At 44.0% G+C, this 19,024-nt stretch overlaps 1 protein-coding gene across 6 annotated transcripts in view; it reads right to left on the bottom strand.

Annotated features, from left to right (window-relative positions):
• C1QTNF7 (C1q and TNF related 7) overlaps positions 1-19,024 on the bottom strand; it is a 147,155-nt gene that overhangs the window by 43,291 nt on the left and 84,840 nt on the right. Inside the window, exon 1 of one of the 6 annotated variants that reach the window (XM_068267622.1) lies at positions 16,513-16,533. The exons of the other annotated variants lie outside the window; for them this stretch is intronic. The gene's annotated coding sequence lies outside the window, so the exon portion shown is untranslated. Of the gene's footprint in view, positions 1-16,512; positions 16,534-19,024 lie in introns of those variants that run through there. 6 annotated transcript variants of the gene reach the window in all.

Raw genomic sequence — 19,024 nt, 5'->3', positions numbered from 1 at the left:
GATGTTCCACAGCAGTACTGGCAAAAAAATCTGTGGACAGATGAAAGCAAAGTAGAGTAGCTTGGAAGAAACACACAACACTAGGTGTGGGGAAAAAGAGGAACAGTACACCAGGGATGCTCATCCAATATTCGGGTATCCGAACTACCCAGATAATCTGAACTTTTTCCACTATCCGAACTCTGATTCCGATTCCGGATATATGTGTAAATCTGAATAGCACTATCTGAGTTAATTCGGATATCTATCTGAAATCCGCAATCCGGTTGATTAGTTAGTTTGGATACCCGAATAGAGGCTTTCAATGGCAGAAATTGGAGGCATTCAGTCCTAGAAAGAGAGAGAGAGAGAGAAAGAGTTTTGGAAGCAATTTAAAGGCCACTTCCGGTTTTCGATCCAGATATCCGAATCAATTCAGATTTCCCGGATAATGGGTTCGGATATCCGATTCTATTCGGATTTGGATATCCGATTCGGATCCGGATATCTGGGTATCCGGATCCGAACCAATTTGGATTTTAAAAAGGGGTATCCGAGCATCCCTGCAGTACACCAACACCAAAACCTCATCCCAGCTGTGAAGTATGGTGGTGGGGTCATCACGGTTAGGGGCTGCTTTGCTGTGTCAGGGCCTGGACACATTGCTATCAATGAAGGAAAAATGAATTCCACCGTTTATCAAGACATTTTGCAGGAGAACTTAAGGCCATCTGTATACCAGCTGAAGCTCAGCAGAAGATGGGTGTTGCAACAGGACATTGACCCAAAGCATACGCCTTCTGGAGTGGCCCAGTCAGAGTCCTGACCTCAACCCAATTGAGATGCCGTGGCATGACCTCAAGAAAGCGATTTACACCAGACATTCCAAGAAAAATGCTGAACTTTTGTAAAGAGGAATGGTCAAGAATTACTCCTGACCGTTATGCACGTCTGATCTGCAACTACAGGAAACATTTGGTTGAAGTTATTGCTGCCAAAGGAGTTTCAACCAGTTATTAAATCCAAGGGTTCACATACTTTTTCCACCTGCACTGTGAATGTTTACATGGTGTGTTCAATAAAAACATGGAAAGATTTAATTATTTGTGTGGTATTAGTTTAACCACTTGACGACCAGGTGTGGTTTGCCTGATCTGTGCTGCGTGGGCTCTCCAGCCCGCAGCACAGATCAGGATTATGCCAGGGCGATCAGACTTACCCCCTTTTTTCCCCACTAGGGGGATGTCCTGCTGGGGGGTCTGATCGCCGCCGGCTTGCTGCGCTTTGCAGAGAGGGCTCTTCAAAGCCCCCCTCCGCAGCATTTTCTGTGCTCCCTTCCTCTCCCTCCCTACCTCTTCCTCCCTGGGCTGCGCAGGACGGATATCCGTCCTGCGCATTGTAGGATAGGCTTCAGCCTATCATATGCTGGCGATCCCCGGCCAATCAGAGGCCGGGGATTGCCGATCTGTGCAGCAGCGCCGTATGATGTAAACAGCGCTGATTTCTTCCCCACGTGTTTACATTTTGCCGGCGAGCCGCAATCGGCGGCTCTCCGGCTGTTCACGGAGACACCCTCCGTGAACAGACATGGAAAGGCCGCTCGAACGAGCAGCCGTTTCCATGGAAACCCGCAGACGACCCGTTTACGCCAATCGGAGTTAGCTGGTCGTCAAGAGGTTAAAGAGACTCTGTAACGACAAAAAGATCCCCTGGGGGGTACTCACCTCGGGTGGGGGAAGCCTCAGGATCCTAATGAGGCTTCCCACGCCGTCCTCTGTCCCACGGAGGTCTCGCTGCAGCCCTCCGAACAGCCGGCGACTGTGCCGACTGTTCAATTCAATATTTACCTTTGCAGGCTCCAGCGGGGGCGCTGTGGCTGCTTTCGCTCCGAAGGAGGCGGAAATACCCGATCTCAGTCGGGTCCGCTCTACTGCGCAGGCGCCGGAGACTTGCGCCTGCGCAGTAGAGCGGACCCGACTGAGATCGGGTATTTCCGCCTCCTTCGGAGCGAAAGCAGCCAGAGCGCCTGCGCAGGAGCCTGCAAAGGTAAATATTACGTCACCGCTGTACGGAGGGCTACAGCGAGACCCCCGAGGGACGGCAGACGGCGTGGGAAGCCTCATTAGGATCCTGAGGCTTCCCCCATCCGAGGTGAGTACCCCCCAGGGGACGTTTTAACGTTACAGATTCTCTTTAAGCAGACTGTGATTGTCTATTGTTGTGACTTAGATGAAGATCAGATCACATTTTATGACCAATTTGGGCAGAAATCCATATAATTCCAAAGGGTTCAAATACTTCTTTTTGCTACTGTATATTGCTGTATGTTGGTTATGTAGCCCAACCTTCACAGTGATGATTAGCCTAGGATGTTAAGATATGCCGAATTCTCCTCCCAGAGCATTTTGGGTGACCAGGTATTATTTGTACTGCTTTGGAAATCTCAGTAACCAAACATTCCAGAGATCGAGTGACAGGACTAAAGATGTCACCACCAGTGATAAATGTCACTGGTAAATCAGAGAGAGGAAAGATTTTACAATGGGCAAACACTGACTAAATAATCTATAAATGAATATTGTAAAACAAAAACGTACCTATACTTCCCATACCATTACCTCTCCCCTTGACCCTGTCCCTTCTGACTTACTCCATCCTCACTTCCTGGATTTGGCCCAAGTCCTCACTGACTTGTTAATGATCTCCTCATCCACAGGCACCTTCCCCTCAGACTTGAAGCAGGCCACTGTACTACCCCTGCTCAAGAAACCCTCCCTCGACCCCTCACTACCCTCCAACTACCGCCCTATCTCCCTCCTCCCCTTTGCGTCAAAACTCCTTGAGCATCTGGTTCACAAATGCCTGACCCAGTACCTCAATGTCAACTCCCTACTAGACCCACTGCAATCTGAATTTCAACCGAAACCGCTCTCACCAAAATGGTCAATAACTAAAGCTGAAGGCAAATACTAAATTCTCCACCTCCTTGACTTTTCAGCAACTTTTGACACAGTGGACCATCCCCTACTCCTCCAGTCCCTCCAGTCCATGGGCATTCATGACCTCGCCCTGGCCAGGCTCTCATCCTAATTCTCCAACTGCTCCTTCACAACCTTCTTCAATGAGTCCTCATCTACCCCCAACCTCCTCTTTCTTGGGAGTGCTTTTATTAAAAAAATAAAGAAATGACTGAAAATCTTCAGTGAGGGCATGGACTAGTCCTAAACCTGGCAAATGTTTCTTTCTACTGTGATAGCAACAAAGAAAATAATAAATTAATAGTGCATTTTACTCTGGGACAAATGTACAACTAGTACACATGTATTTTCCATTTTACAAACTTCATATTGGTTGTCCTTTAAAGAGACACTTAAGCGAGAATAATTCTCGCTTCAGAGCTCATAGCTCACACGTGCCCCTGCTAAAACGCTGCTATCCCGCGGCTAAACGGGGGTCCCTTCACCCCCAACACCCCCCCCCCCCCCCGCAAAATCAACGACCAAATTGGTCGTATATTTTGCTGCTGCTGGAGGCAGGGCTAACGGCTGCAGCCCTGCCTCCAGTCACGTCTATCAGCAGCGCATCGCCGCCTCTCCCCCGCCCCTCTCAGTGAAGGAAGACTGAGAGGGGCGGGGGAGAGGCGGAGATACGCGCTGACAGACGCGCGTGGGGCAGGGCTGCGGCGGTTAGCCCTGCCCCAATGCGGAAGCGCTCCCCCGCTGCACGGAGGGGGATTTGGGGGTGAAGGGACCCCCGTTAAGCCGCGGTATAGCGGCGTTTTAGCAGGGGCACACATGCCCCTGCTATCTATGAGGTCTGAAGCGAGATTTATTCTCGCTTCAGACTCTGCTTAACACATTAACTTATGCAATCAAGTAGCTGAAGAAATGAGTAGAAGTTTATGAAGGCTAATGCCACTCAGTGTATCATCTAGCAGATCTCAGATATCCATGCTGCAGTCACACGCATATAAATCAAATAGCTACTGAGAAGCACAAAAGCATATACAGTAGTGGCAAATATCGCTAATGGTATAACGCAGATGTCCGATGAGAACATGTAGAGACACACATACAGACAAGTTGCAGATAGCACACATGACAAATTGACTGCTTAGCTTGAAATGGCAGAATATGTATAACCCTCAGCCATATAATCAGCTCTAACTGAGGTTTGCAAAGCAGAAATACCCCCTGAGCCAGCCTTTCTCAACCTTTCTATCCTGGAGGAACCCTGCAAATAACTTTTGGATCTCAAGGTACCCCTGCAAACATTTTTTAATCTCGAGGAACCCCTGAAGCGTGAATTTTCGCACACAAATATTCGCTTTTGCACATGGAATTTTGCAATTGCGTGCGAAAATGTGCGCAAACTATGTTCACTAACTCCTATTGCACTGCCACTCATTATACTGTCTGCTTATCCTAGTGCTTTTTATTATTGTGTTCATTATTATTCTGACCCCCAATTTAGTGCTTATTATTACAGTACCCCCATTATAATGTGCTCTATTATACTTCCTCCACGATGGGGGAAAATGCCAAGGAACCTCTGCAGAGTCCAGAAGGAACCCTGGTTGAGAAAGCCTGTCCTGGACACTCTTAGAGATGAACACATTCACAGCACGTGTACAAAGTATCCATGTGTACTAAATTAACCCAGTCTGTGTGTACATAGCTGCTGAACTGCATTTGAAGCAGGAAACTTGAGCTGCTATCATAAGAAACTTGGGTGCTGTCATAGGCACCATTATAAATAGCAGATATTGTGTGAAATTTTGCAACCGATAAAATAGCACATTTCACACTATAGCCACTATTTTTAATGTTGCTTATGGAGGCACCCCAAAATCAACATAATAAATTAGCTGTGGGGGTCAGTTAAGGTTAGGCATAGGGGGGTTGGTTAAGATTAGGCGTGGAGGGGGGTGTTTTTAAGAGTTAGGCATCCTACTGGCAGTTAAGGTAAGGTTAGGCGTGGAGGGGGTTGGGGGGTGTTTTTAAGGATTAGGGGTGGGGCCTGTTTTTCAAGGGTTAGTTGTGGGGGATTAAGGGCTAGTTGTGGAGGGGGGGAAGTAAAGTTTAGGCATACAGGGTGTTTTTAAGGGTTAGGCGGGGGGGGGGAGGGGAGCTTAAGGTTAGGTATGGGTAAGAGAAGGTGAGAATAATTTTAGGTTACATTGTAGTAAAATATCAGTATTATTTTCGGTATTTATATTATGACCCCTAATGATGTAGCTAGATAATTAGTATAATTATAATATAGCTTCATATTATAATGTAGCAACCTTGAGTCTTATTAAGCAGTAAAAGCACTAGTTTAATCCGGCAAAAACGAAAAACAGTTGGCAATTTCATTATAGAATGGCGATACCAGGGCATGTAAGGAAAATATTCAGCTGCATTTACATCATAATCAATCCATCTCACCCTCCTAGGGTTTCACTGGATTCACTCAAAACCTGTAAAATCTCATCATAACACCTATTATGTTTTAAATTAAAATGTCTAAAAACTTGACTTATATTGCAGCACCTTATGTCTGACAGATGTGTTCTAATCTCAAAATGCATGTTATGTTTTTCCTACATAAAAGGATCTATATGGACAGAAAAGCAAATGCAAAATCAGAGTTGGATTTAGAATTAGGCTACCTAACAGCAAAATGGAAAAAAATGATAATTTTGTTAATTGCAACACAGTTTTCAAAAATCTGTCAACCTGGCAGTCACCACAGTTAAACATGCTTGTAGTCCAGCAATGTAAGTTTCTAGAAGTTAAAGGAAGATTACTCAGTGTAACTAAATTCCACTTAAGTCCATAGTAGGCACAGGCTTGGCAACTAATTCAGGTGTTGGAGGCACGCTAGTCGAGCAGCGTGTCATTTTTCAACACATGCCAATGCTTCCCCAGTATTTGTCTCAAATGTATCTGTTCTCTCCTAAACTGAGTAACAAAGGATTGAGATTGTGGCTTGGATGTTTGGAGTCCTTCAGTGACCAGAAATGCTAATTACTCCCTTGGGTACCGTGCACCCTTTTAAAGGCTTCCTGTTGGAACTTTGGTCTACCCTTGATTCCAGAATCTGCCCTTTCGATTTTGACCAAAAACAAGAATGTTGTTGACCTTCCTGTGCCACATCGCCACATAAGAATTACAACAAAGGTGTATATCAAGATCCTTGTTGCCAAAAAGCATCTGTTCCCATTTCCTCACATACTGGCTTGCCAGCGATGGGGCAAACATAGTCCCCTTTGCTGGGCCCTGCGCCTGGAGGTAGTGGACTTTGTCCAAGGAAAGATATTATTTTCTAATAAAAATTTCAACAGAGACTATAATTTCATTCAAGCAGTCCCACACTTATGGAGGCTGAATTATTTCATAAAGAAATGGTAGTATAAATTCATACAGTGCTTCAAAATACAATTATCATCAATGACACAGTGATAAAAAAAATTATATCAACCACACTGTACGGGTACCGCTTAGGTAGTCCAAACAATTTACTTAATTACTGTGTATGCTACATATAAATGTCCATGCATAGATTTAAAACATCTGTAAATCCAGCAAGGGGCGCATCTGTTGCTGAGCTCACTGTCTTCCAGGCAGACACGGTTGCCCATCACGGTGGTGTTGTGTCCGCTCCCTTGTGTCTGCACTGCTGTCTGCTACCTGCTGTCATGTGAATTATTTCATAACCTGTGGTGTTCCACTTTATACAAAGGCCAGAATACAGAAGTGTAGATGAAAAGAGGGACACAGCTACATACACAGCTACATACTAATGGGACACAGCTACATACAAATGTGATTGGAAATTCTTCAACTTCCCAATTTAAGACAAAAACTAATGCCTGGAACAATTTCCTATCAGATTGATGGGTCAAATCAATCATTTTCAACAGGGCCAATCACTTCTGCACAAAATCAGTCGGGAAAATAGATCAGAAACCCGATTGCACCTGTCAAAAATTATCAATTTGACCCGTCAATCTGACAGGAAATTGCATATTGTGTACCAAGCACAAGAGAAAAAAATTAAATAAAATCATATAAAAAATTGTTTGTGACTACTATGTAATAGACAGTGCCCAGGGCAAAAAGGGAAAAAGTGCACCCCACAGTTTCAAAGTGCTGTTTCTACAAACCAATAAGAATCAATTTTACTGAAAACAGACCTGTCCTGCATAAAATGGATTTTAATTGGATGCTTTGGGTTTGGGGACTGAACTTTGTGTTTTAGTCTGGAAAAGCCTGTACTTCTTTAAATAATCAAAGAGCACGAATATACTACGCAATCTTATCTCAGATTACTTTGTGTCTGCCAAACAATACAAAGGAATTTGGGATCTGTAAAGCACAAATCAAAACAGAATTGAAAGACTGTGAGTAAGAGCCCGTGTCAACACAGAAATCATTCCAGGGGGGCCTTTCCAGTCTCAAGGAAATGCTTCATATCAGGAAATATCCCTGTTACTTTGGAGTGGGGTTTGGCAGTATTCTCCATACATGTAAGCAAGAGAAATAAACAAAGTATACGACTTTATTTATAAAATGAACTGAAAGCAAATGATTCACAAAGTAATATTAAATGATTGATGCCATTGTAAAGCACTGCACAGAAACCGTTAAAAGTACCGCTGAATAACAATTCAGATACTTTGCAGGGCAGCAGCAGGAGTGTTTACAAATGTATGACTAAAATAGTGGCTGTTAAAGGCCTGCGTGGGTCTACTTTTTTAGACAAGCATCTGACCTGCAGCCCTACTACCCATGCCTTACCCGCGACCTGCTTTCTTACGTAACCGCTACCCGCACCTGACCTGCGAGCCTTCGCAAGCACAACCTGACCTGCAACCCGCTTTTCAGCTGTCTAAAGCTCTAATCGCAACCTGCTTTTCACTCGCAGCACTGGGCGCCACTGCAATGCTGATACCATCCCCTGGGTTACGATCACATGTCAAAGTATGTGACTGGAAGCCAGAAAACATGTTTGAAGTGCAGCACTGCCCCGAGAGGAGGAAGAGAAGAAGCCGTCTGGACAGGTAACTAGAACATCTCCCTGCCACCCACTCTACCCGCAATCCGACCCGCACCAGCAGTATGCTACCCGCAACCTAACTCGCAGCCGCCCCCAAACAAAAATGGGTACCTGAACCCGACCTGCATTTCGGGTGACCTGCGGATATCCGCGGGTACCCGAACTCGTGCCTGCCTCTAATGGCTGTCACTATACTTTAGCTAAATATGAGGGTCCCTCTGTCTCTGGTTGCCAGGGGACAGATTTCAAAGCAGCATATTGCTGTCCGCGTAAAGAACACATAACAAGATGTCTAGATGATTTTGAAATGAGCTTCAGGCAGGTATTCCCGTACCCACGACATTATTTTTATGAAGACTGGCAATTTTTTGAGCGGTGAGTGATCATTTCGTGACGTGGATACAGGCGCGTGATTACATGAACGATGTTTTGTGATGCTCGGCAGTAACAACTCTCACAACAGATCGGATCTTTAAGATCCCCAATAACTTCTACTGCAAAGTACCATGGTCGTTTGACCTCCTGTTTGCGGCCATTGCATGCCGTTGTGTGTTCCTGCGGGCAGGAAGATGGGTCGGGGAACACACGTCATCAGGTGACGTATCTGTGATCCATCTTCCTGCGTCTTCAGGTAAGTATTCAGCTTTAAGCTACTGCCACAGAACAGGGATGCAATCAGGTGCTCTTACTAAGGTATGACCATACTAGCTAAATGCTTGTTTTAGGTGTGTAAGCCTTGCATCAGGTGACCAGGGACTGTGCTGTATTGTGGTTCTTACAAAATGTTATTTTCTGATGGTCAATAAAAATTATTTCGTTTTGTGCTCTTCTCTGCTCAGATAAATATGACAGCCTCTATATCCATGTCACTACAAGGTCACTTTAAGAAAAGCATTGTATGTGAGACTTAAATAAAGTTTCATAGAATATAGTAAAAAAAATTGCCTCATAAAAACCTTTCCCACAGAAGACAGCCCTTTTCTGCATGTCCAAATATTTCATGAGACCCTGGAACAGCTCCTACCTTTACTGCTCCCCAAGGTAACACTAATACAGAACAGACTCCTTATGAATGCTTATGAAGGGAGGATCAGTGGAGGCGGGATAGTGTGGTCCACCCATTGCTGCCAGCACCTGGATTACTGTAATTCATGTGGTGTTAATCTACAACTTCAGGCAGAGACTGAATGAACAGATGGGATTCTTGGCATTTGGACAAAATATTGAGAATTTACATTGAGAATATCCTTTTATGTTAAATGACCTTTCACAGAATATATATTTAATGTCTCGGCTACATATCAGCTTAGAATTGTAATTGTTTTAAAGTGGGATACAACTCTGACTTAACATTCCATAAAAATGTGTTTTTCTACTTTTTATTACCCATTCAGTTATCATATTTGCTTTTGTGCACAAGTAATATTGCCTGTTTACGAATTACAAGTTCTCAAAGTACGGTTTATCTTCTCTTAAAGCTGGCATTGCATTTTATTAATAGCTGCTGTATTTATATATTAAAATCTATCTAGGAATCATTTCTCACTCAGCTGTCTCTGCTTCTCAGCTCAGTGCCGTTTCAGCACACTACTGGCTGTATACTAATTGAGGAATGTAAACAAGATAATGTTATCACCTCTTCGGATGGGGTCAAAAGCTTTTGTGAGCTTTCTGCTGAAGAACAAAGTGCTGTGTTTAACTGCTTGAATACTGTTCTGCTACAATTTTTTTGTGGTAGTAGAAGTTATGCTGTAAATAATGTTTTAGAACAAAGAGGAATGCTAGTGTCTTACCACTTTAAAACTGCAATCTCCCAATCAACCATGACTATTCACATTTAAAGGGACTTGTGTTTGTGTGGGGTTTCTCCTAGTGTTGTGGTTACCTCTTGCATCCTAAAACCATACTGATATCTTTTTGGCTCTATATCCCCTAAGGGCCAGTTCATAGATCTCACTTGCACTGCAGAATTCTGCATGTCAACTCAATGCTCATACAATTCTATTGGCCTTTTCACAGTACTGCTTTGTAACTAATCGCATTATTCTAACTCGCTGCATGCAGGCTTTGTATTAAAATGTATGCCCAGTTTCCATTGCAGTTCACAGTGCATGTGTTATGCAACTGATCACTGTGAATCCAGCCTTACACTAAGACAAGGATATTTTCCAAGGTGGGTGTGGCTTTGTTGCCCCCAATTTCCATGTAAGATACCTCACCCACATTCAAAAGAAATCTGACTTGGTATGCTCCAGAGAGGGGTGGCTGTATGCTAGCTGCCTCTCCCTTCTGGGCCTCCCCCTTTTTAGTTTCAGCACCAGAAACACATCCTATATCTATACACTGCTGTATATATAGCGATGTAGCCCCGCCCTCCCAGTGATGTTTAGCCATTGACTTTTTAGCTTTGTAGAATCCCCCCCCCCACCTCCCCAGAGCATTCTGGGAGACCAGGCATTATATTCACTGGCGTCGGAACTACAGTAAACAAGCATTCCACGGAAATGCACTAAAGATGTTGCCACCTGCGATAAATCGCATAATGTATATCGGGGAAAAATAACGATTTTTTAATGTGCAAACACCATAAAACACAATTGTATTCATTACATTATTTTCATAATTGCATTATTTTCAGATTTTACACTATGTGCCATGTGCTGCAGTCGTCTGAGCTGAATTTAACAACATTTTGACTTATTTATAGCTTTATTTATTCTTTTAAAGAGACACTGAAGCAAAAAAAAAAATGATGATATTATGATTTGTATGTGTAGTACAGCTAAGAAATAAAACATTAAGATCAGATACATCAGTCTAATTGTTTCCAGTACAGGAAGAGTTAAGAAACTCCAGTTGTTATCTCTATGCAAACAAGCCATTAACTCTCCGACTAAAGGTGCCCATACACTCGTCAGATTGGCAGCAGATAGATAAGAAATGCATCTGATGATCTAACTGATGCGTTTTTAGAACATTTTTTACCAGGATAGAATTCCAATAGATTTCAGTTTGAAATCTATTGAAATTCGATCTAATGGCATTTTTTTGCCATCAGATTTCCATTAAGGCCAATGCAAACTGATAAGCAATCTCATCAGATCGACCTAAATTTTCCACCCTGCCAGTTCGATGGAAATCCATCGAAATCCATCGAAATCGGCCATCGATCGGTCGATTGGCCAACCGATTTGCAAACGATCAATCGATCGATCGATCGGGATCGATCGGTCGGCCAGAAAATCGTCTGAGTGTATGGGCCCCTTAAGTCTTACTTTTCCTCTGCTAGAGGAGAGGTCATTACTTCACAGACTGCTCTGAAAGACTCATTTTGAATGCTGAGTGTTGTGTAATCTGCACATATTAAAGAATGATGCAATGTTAGAAAAAACACTATATACCTGAAAATAAAAGTATGAGAATATTTTCTTTGCTGCTAATCTTCTAGTAATTATTCATAGTACACAACCAATTCACTATATCATATTTTTTTTTCGCTTCAGTGTCTCTTTAAGTGTTTTATATTTTAGTTTGTAATGTGTTTTCAGGTATGAAACAGGGCATCCTAATAGCTCATTAAAAATGCATGCTAACAATGTTGATCATTACTAAAAAAAAATCCAGTCTACCTCTTCTTTTCAATTTTAAATGTTTGTTAGAGGCTTTTATTGCTCTACTTTGGCAGCCTGCCATCTGCAGAAAGAGCAGACAGGTAAAGACTGCTGTAATAAGCAGTAGCAATGAGCAAACAAAGGCTTTCATCAGCAGGGGGAAATAGGACACTGTACTTCAAACAGTTTAGCGATTCACACCTGATTATGTTCACACTTTCCCCTGGATAAATAAGGGTAGAAGGAAGGGGAGGTGGAAATGGCAGCTTCTACAGCTATTAGAAACCAGGACAAACTGCAGAATACAAAAGCTGTGTGGATCCCTTTAAAGCAAGTAACAGGGTTTCCTAGCAAGGCATTGTGCATGGGCTGTACAGAATTCATTACCATCTTAATGTCTCTTTCCACAATATGGATGATTCTTTTGACCTTTCAACAAAACCGGCGTGCTGCTCAGACAATGTTATGTTTATTGCCATTCCGGTACAATTACTGCCAGCTTGTCTGACAGATGGAAGTGGCAGTATTAACAGCAATATACCACAGAACCCAATGTCCCACTCAGCAATTTGTTCTGTAAATCCTGTTTGGAAGTATTACAAGCTTACAAACTAAGAACAATGTACCAAATGTTACTATTAACCAAACAGAAAAAAAGTGTCATCCGCAACAAGCTGTGTGTAAAACACACATTTATGTTATAGTGTCTATATTGGAGTTGTAATTTGATTGCGGTCTGCCAATGTTTGCTTTGCTCTGCACAATTGCCGTATCCCACGTGCCTGTCTGTTGCTACTTCTGCCAAGTTTTTACTGCTTCCTTATGTGACCAAGGGAACATCTCTTCAGCTGTGGTGTTTGCATCTGGGTTAAAGTGAAATTCTCCATGAATATCAGGTGTTCTGGGAGGGTGCAGCAGCATCGGGTGGAAAGATCAGGAATTTAGTTTTGTCTAGGACTGCTTAAGGAACCTAGCTGACCTCCAGGAGGAAATAGTTGACTGGCATGAGGAGACTATCCATGGTGGTGGAGGAGAGATCAGGGATATGGAGGTAAATTTGAGTATCGTCAACGCGTACATGCGTAACGTGTGACGCGTACGCCAGCAAGAGGAGCCGAGTGGCGTCACTGCTGTGATCCCCGGCATGGCGTTTTTTAACTTTAGTAGCAGCGGCGTGGAGAGTGAACTTAGACGGCGGGAGGCAGCCACCCGGGAGCTAAGTCCTCTTAGCCTATATGTTGTAACCAATCCCGCTGCTTAACAGATACTTGTTACTAAGTTTGCTTTGAACTAGTTTTATTCAAATAAAAGAGGTAATGCACAATTAGAGGCGGGTCCTTTTTTTTGTTTTTATCCCCACATCTCAAACAACTGGGAATGAGAGTCCAGTGGAATCATAACTATTGGGAAGGAGAGTCCGGCGGAGCCAGCAGAGCCAGCAGGTGCTGGCGGACATGACAGCCAGAGAGGCGACAGGGGGGCCAACACCCCCGGAAGTGAGGCTTGGTCACCTGAGACCTTAGGATCTGGTGAGTCTGTACCCGTAAGGGGATCTGCACCTCTGTATCTTATCAAGTGTGACCATCGTGGAGGAGGGGGAGCGCATGATTTTTTCCTGCATCGACTATTACCAGAACAACCTGGCATATCTTGCAGCACCCCCATAAGATTTATTGTGGACTTGTTATTTAGGTGTAACCTATTATTTAGGTACACCCTGGTTAATTGGACAGTATAGACCCAGAAAGGTGTATACCATCCTCTGAGTTTATTTTGATTGTGAGCGCTGAATCTTTTCTATAAATTTGAGTATCGTCGCCATAATGGTGGTATTTGAAGACAAGGGAAGAGATGAGTTTGCCGATGGAGGAAATGGAGGGGGCTCAAAACAGAGCCCTTGGGGATCCCAACTGAAAGGAGGTGGGGATGAGGAGGAGCCGTTGAAGGAAGTTGTGAAGGACTGGTTGGAGATGTATGAGGACATTTTAAGAAAGGCAAGGCCATGGATGCCCAAGGACTGTAGGGATTGGATGAGGAGATGGTCTACAAGAGTAAGGGTAAGGTCATTGACCATTTTGGCAAGGGCTGTTTCTGTTGAGTGTGCAGGTTGTAGGGGGTGAAATAGGAAGTTGGTATGGAGGTATTGAGTAATGCATCAGTGGACAAGATGTTTGAGGAGTTTAGGGGCAAAGGGAAGGAGGGAGATTGGGTGGTAGTTTGAGGGTAGGGATGTGGCAGGAGCACAGTATTGGCAATCACCCCAGGAGGGAGAAATGGGTGAGCGGTAAGCAAGACATGGGGAAACAGATGGGAGTTGGGGTGTCAGGGAGCCCAGTATGGAGACCAGAAGCAGGAAGGGAGGGGGCAGGAGAGGCAGGAGAGAAATGAGAAAGCAGCACATTATGGTAGACAAGCCAGGAGTGAGGGGATGGGGAAAAGAGTTTCGCTACATGACCCCATGATTTTTATTCACTTTATGAAAATACTCCTTCATTATAAACTAGTAAACCTCCAGGACTGAATATAGAACTTTGTATAGCAAATTTAGGAAAAGCATCACAAAGAGCGACATATAGTGGGAAGGGTGCTATGATCTACATTCAAGAGAACCTTGAGGCTTCTTACACACTGTGCTGAATCTGATTGTCCTTCAGTCACACTGCAACGTTGCCAAAACCTTGACAGTGCAGTGCAGCCATACAGTGAGGCATACAGTACCATTCAAGCATGCTTCTCTTCCCAAGAAAATGTAACCTATACACATTGCCACAGAAAAGGATTAAGATGAACTGGGGCTCAAGGAAAGGTACTAGTCTTCGCTTCCTCCTATTGTCGTTTTGGCTAGTTGAGATGGGTAGATTGATCAGAGACAGTAGCAGCAGGAACCATTGATGGCCACTAGGCCCCAGGCAGTCGCCTAGGTTGCCTTGTGGATGATCCTGCTCTGCACTGCCACACCACACTACAATCAATGTGACAGCCCCAAAGAACTCTTATAATTATCATTATTCTTTCATATAACTCCAGAAGTTTTCATGGCACTGTACGATAGAACACAAAGTATAACAATACAATATAAACCATACAACAGTTAACAATACAAGGCAGTGGCAGATTACAGCTATTGCAATGAACAAACCAACTACAGATTTTACATAGGGGGTGAAAGGTACGTGCGCATCATACACAGCATTGAGAGACAGAGTGTTAGAGAGTCCTGGCCAATCCGCCTTACATTTTTCAGCTCGCAAGGTTTACAGAAGTTGCGAGCTGAAACATAGATATTCAGCTTTACTTACCTGGAGTCTCTTCCAGCCCCTAGAAGTCTCTGTGTCCCTTGCTGCAGCTCTGTCTCCGGTCTTCTACTGGGTCTCGCTGTCAGCCCCGTAAACATCGTTGACCCCCCTAGGTCGCCGTCTTCTGTGCATGCGCAAGCACACGCGCCGCCCACGATCTCACTCACGTTGCCAGAACATTCTTCACAGAATGCTCCCGGTGCTGGGAGCGTGAATGCTGGCGCCCTGCATGCCCGCGCATGTGGAGAAGGCGTTGACCCACAGCGATACAGCGGGACCCAAGAGAAGACCAGAGCTGCAGTGAGGGACACGGAGACTTATAGGCACTGGAAAAAACCCCAGCCAGGTAAGTAAACCTTTAACCCTTTAGACTTTAAGGCTGATTGGCCAGGGATCTGTTGCCCATTCTGTGTCTCAATGCTGTGTATTATGCGCACATAACTTCCACCACCTACAGTATGTAAAATCTGTAGTTCATTGCATCAGCTGTAAACTCAGAAGTCCTTTAAGGGATAGAACAACTACTCCTGCAAAAGTTGCTAAATTTGACAAAAACCGCTCTGACCAATGTCCTAAATGTCTACAACCCAACCCAGCGTTCCTCCACCTGATATGGGAATGCCCAACTGTTGTCACCTACTGGACCCAGGTGGTAGCATTTCTGCATGACAAAATGGGCTGCCCAGTCACACTTGACCCTGCACTCTGCCTACTAGGCCTTATCACAGATGAGGACATTCAAATGAATGACAAGCTGTTCGTAAGCCAAACTCTCTTCCATGCTAGGCAAGAAATTTCCCTTAAGTGGCTTTCTCCAAACCCCCCTACACTTGCTGAATGGATCAGGCGTGTTGACAATATGATACCCTATAAGAAACTCATTTATATGCACAGAAAAGCTCCCAATAAATTTCACCTAATATGGGACAGATGGATAAACAGATAGATACCCTCTCTAGTCCTGATACAACAAGAGTATACACAAGTTTACATATATATGTATGCACTGTCTGGTTTGCTGGAACCCACTACATATGTCAAATTTGTCCCCCTGTACTCCGCGCTAGCTCCATTGCATTAAAACCTATATAGGAAGAATGTTTATATGGAATTGTATTCTGTTTGCATGTATTGAACTTTGTGCTTGACTTCTGCCTCACACCGGCAGTGTTGTATCACTACCTTGATGCTTAATAAACTTGTTTTGGGTTAAAAAAAAGGGATAGAACAACAGGGTAAGGGAAGCTGTGTATGAGACTATTATTGTTTTGCATCGGTATGTGGCGATTTTGTGTGATGTGCAGTGATACAATGACCAAAGTGTAGAAGGACCCTTAAAGTCATACTGAGCAAGGATGACACGCTAAATATGCGAATCCATACCACGAATTCTGTTGCTATAGTAAAGTAAACAGATAAAACATTGGCACAAGTTTCTTGAAAGTCATCTTATTTATACATCCTGTAAAAATCTGTGCTACAAGATGAATTGGGGCGTTAACAAGGTCACCCCCCTCCCTCCCCATCCGTCTATCATTTACACTGATGTCAGTTGATCAAGCAGAGTATTGTTCCCGCTGTACCTCGTCAATGTTGATATCTGGCCACCTATTGCTATGGAGCGTCTCCGCACTGCACGGGGCAGCACAAACACATCTGAATCCAATGAATACATGTGGAGATTTCGTTCTTCTTCCCATCATCTCTCTCTTATGAGGAAAGATGTGTTTACTTATATTGGACACAAGATGTTCTCACAGCTGCGTGGAGTGAATGGCTTAATAGGCAGATGTTGGATGTTAGAGAGAACCTCTCTCACTTGAGACATCATTCGCTGGGCTTCAGACTGATAAGCAATTTCCTTGGAAAATTGATTCATTTCTGAGTGACTGTGACAATTGATGCACACTGGTGTGGTCATACAGAACCTTCAGCAAATACGTGTCTGCAGTTGTTTGGTTTGGCACAGCAAGAAAAACAGTATTGTTATGATTGATGAAACAGGGGTGCCAACAAGTATAAAATACACTAAGATTAGTTTAAAAGGGGAGGGAGCAGTGAGCTTACCTGCCCAGGAAGGACATAAACAGTTCATAAAATAAAAGTTTATTCGTGTACAACTCTGCTTTGCTTTGTGTGATACGTTTTGCAGGAAAAAAAAAACAGCTTCTTCAGACAATATGTGGAAGTATCTGAGAACCAGTCTCTGTAGACCTACAGAGAGCGTTTCTCAGACATTCCCCCATATATATTTATTGCCTGAAGGAGTGTCCCCCCCCCCCCCCCGTCGTGAAATGCATCGCAAAGCAAAGTGGAGTTGTACCCAAATTGAGCTGTTTTTTTTTATGAATTAGACCATTTGTGTCCTTCCTGGGAAGGTAAGTCCACCTCTTCCTCCCTTTTTAAGGTGGATCTGAGCCCAGAACTTCCTCTCTGCTGTAAAACATTAGGTACACTATGAAAACAATCAGGGAAAAAATGATTTGTTACACTGTACAGAAATCCCCAAAAAGCCCTGAAAATTTACTGGATGAACTTTCAGGGAGCAAAGGAAGGGTTAAAGCATCTGTCTTTTCCTATTCAGCCCTGTACAGCCAGCTCCTGCCAGAGCCTCAGTGCTGTGAGACATGCCTGCTGATTACACACCTGTTACACTCAACGGTAGCTAAATAAACAAACACAGCTCAGTGCAGATGATTTCTACCGCATTTCTATGTGGAATTAACACTTTTCAGCCTGTTCTTTGCAAGAGCACAGGTCCACTTTAAACTGATTATAGTTTGTTTTGTATTTGTTGGCGCCTCTGTTTTATCAATCATAGCAGTATTCATTGTCCACCCTTGGTGGAAGGGTGTCACCCCATGTTTGCAGCACTACAGAGAGGGAATTCTTTACCAGAGTGGGGTTGAGCTTGCTCTCCCCAACTATTCATACAGTGGTTGCCTTTGAGATGACATAGCCTTGTGAGTATTATTCCATTCTTCACACTTTGAAATAACCTTTTAAATGTTTACAGACTACACTATAGTTATGGTTTTAGTGAGTCTTGTTTATGAATAATAAAAACTATGGGAAAAGTGGGACCGCTGCCTATAGTAAATGATTATATTTAAACATGTAGCCTGATTGGCTGTTATAAGTGAACACCAAGAGGCAGTGCTACAACTTATGGGATCCCAAGACAAAACTGCGCTTTTAGGTATATCTAAGTAATAGCACTCTCCACCATAAACGTACAGCCAAATACATAGAGGACTTAAAGAGAAACCGTGACCAAGAATTGAACTTCATCCCAATCAATAGCTGATACCCCCTTTCCCATGATAAATCTTTACCTTTTCTCAAATGGATCATCAGGGGCTCTGTATGGCTGATTTTATGGTTAAACCCCTCTCACAGTGTGATGTCAGCGCAGGGCAGTTTCTAGGCTAAAATGCACCCAGGGCGAGGGTGTTAAAATTGCGCCCCCCGCGGAGCCAGGTATACATGCCCGCTGTATAGGTTAGCCAGGTCTAGTTACACTCAGTATAGGTAGCCAGCTATAGGTCCCCTCCAGTATAGGTAGTCAGGCATAGTATAGGTAGCCAGGCATAGGTGCCCCAGTATAGTTGTCCCCATTTAGCCAGGTAGGTGCCTCCAGTATAGGTAGCCGGTATAGTTGCCCCCAGTATAGGTTAGATAGGCAGGTGCCCCCGGTATAGGTTAGATAGGTAGGTGCCCCCAGTACCGGTTAGCTAGGTGGGTGCCTCTAATATAGGGAGTCAGAATAGTTGCCCCCAATACAGGTTAGATAGGTAGGTGCCCCCCAGTATAGGTTAGATTAGGTAGGTGCCCCCCAGTGTGGTTAGATTAGGTAGGTGCCCCCGAGTGTGGTTAGATTAGGTAGGTGCCTCCCAGTATAGGTTAGATTAGGTAGGTGCCCCCCCCCCCAGTGTGGTTAGATTAGGTAGGTGCCCCCCAGTATAGGTTAGATAGGTAGCTGCCCCCCAGTATAGGTTAGATTAGGTAGGTGCCCCCCAGTGTGGCTAGATAGGTAGCTGCCCCCAGTGTGGCTAGATAGGTAGCTTCCCGCCCCCAGTAATGGAGGGGGGAGTC

The sequence above is a fragment of the Hyperolius riggenbachi genome, chromosome 1 (assembly GCF_040937935.1).
Source record: "Hyperolius riggenbachi isolate aHypRig1 chromosome 1, aHypRig1.pri, whole genome shotgun sequence".
NCBI classification, from domain to species: Eukaryota; Metazoa; Chordata; class Amphibia; order Anura; family Hyperoliidae; genus Hyperolius; species Hyperolius riggenbachi.
Note: the sequence above shows the minus strand (reverse complement) of the source record. Positions and strands in the feature narration are given on the sequence as shown.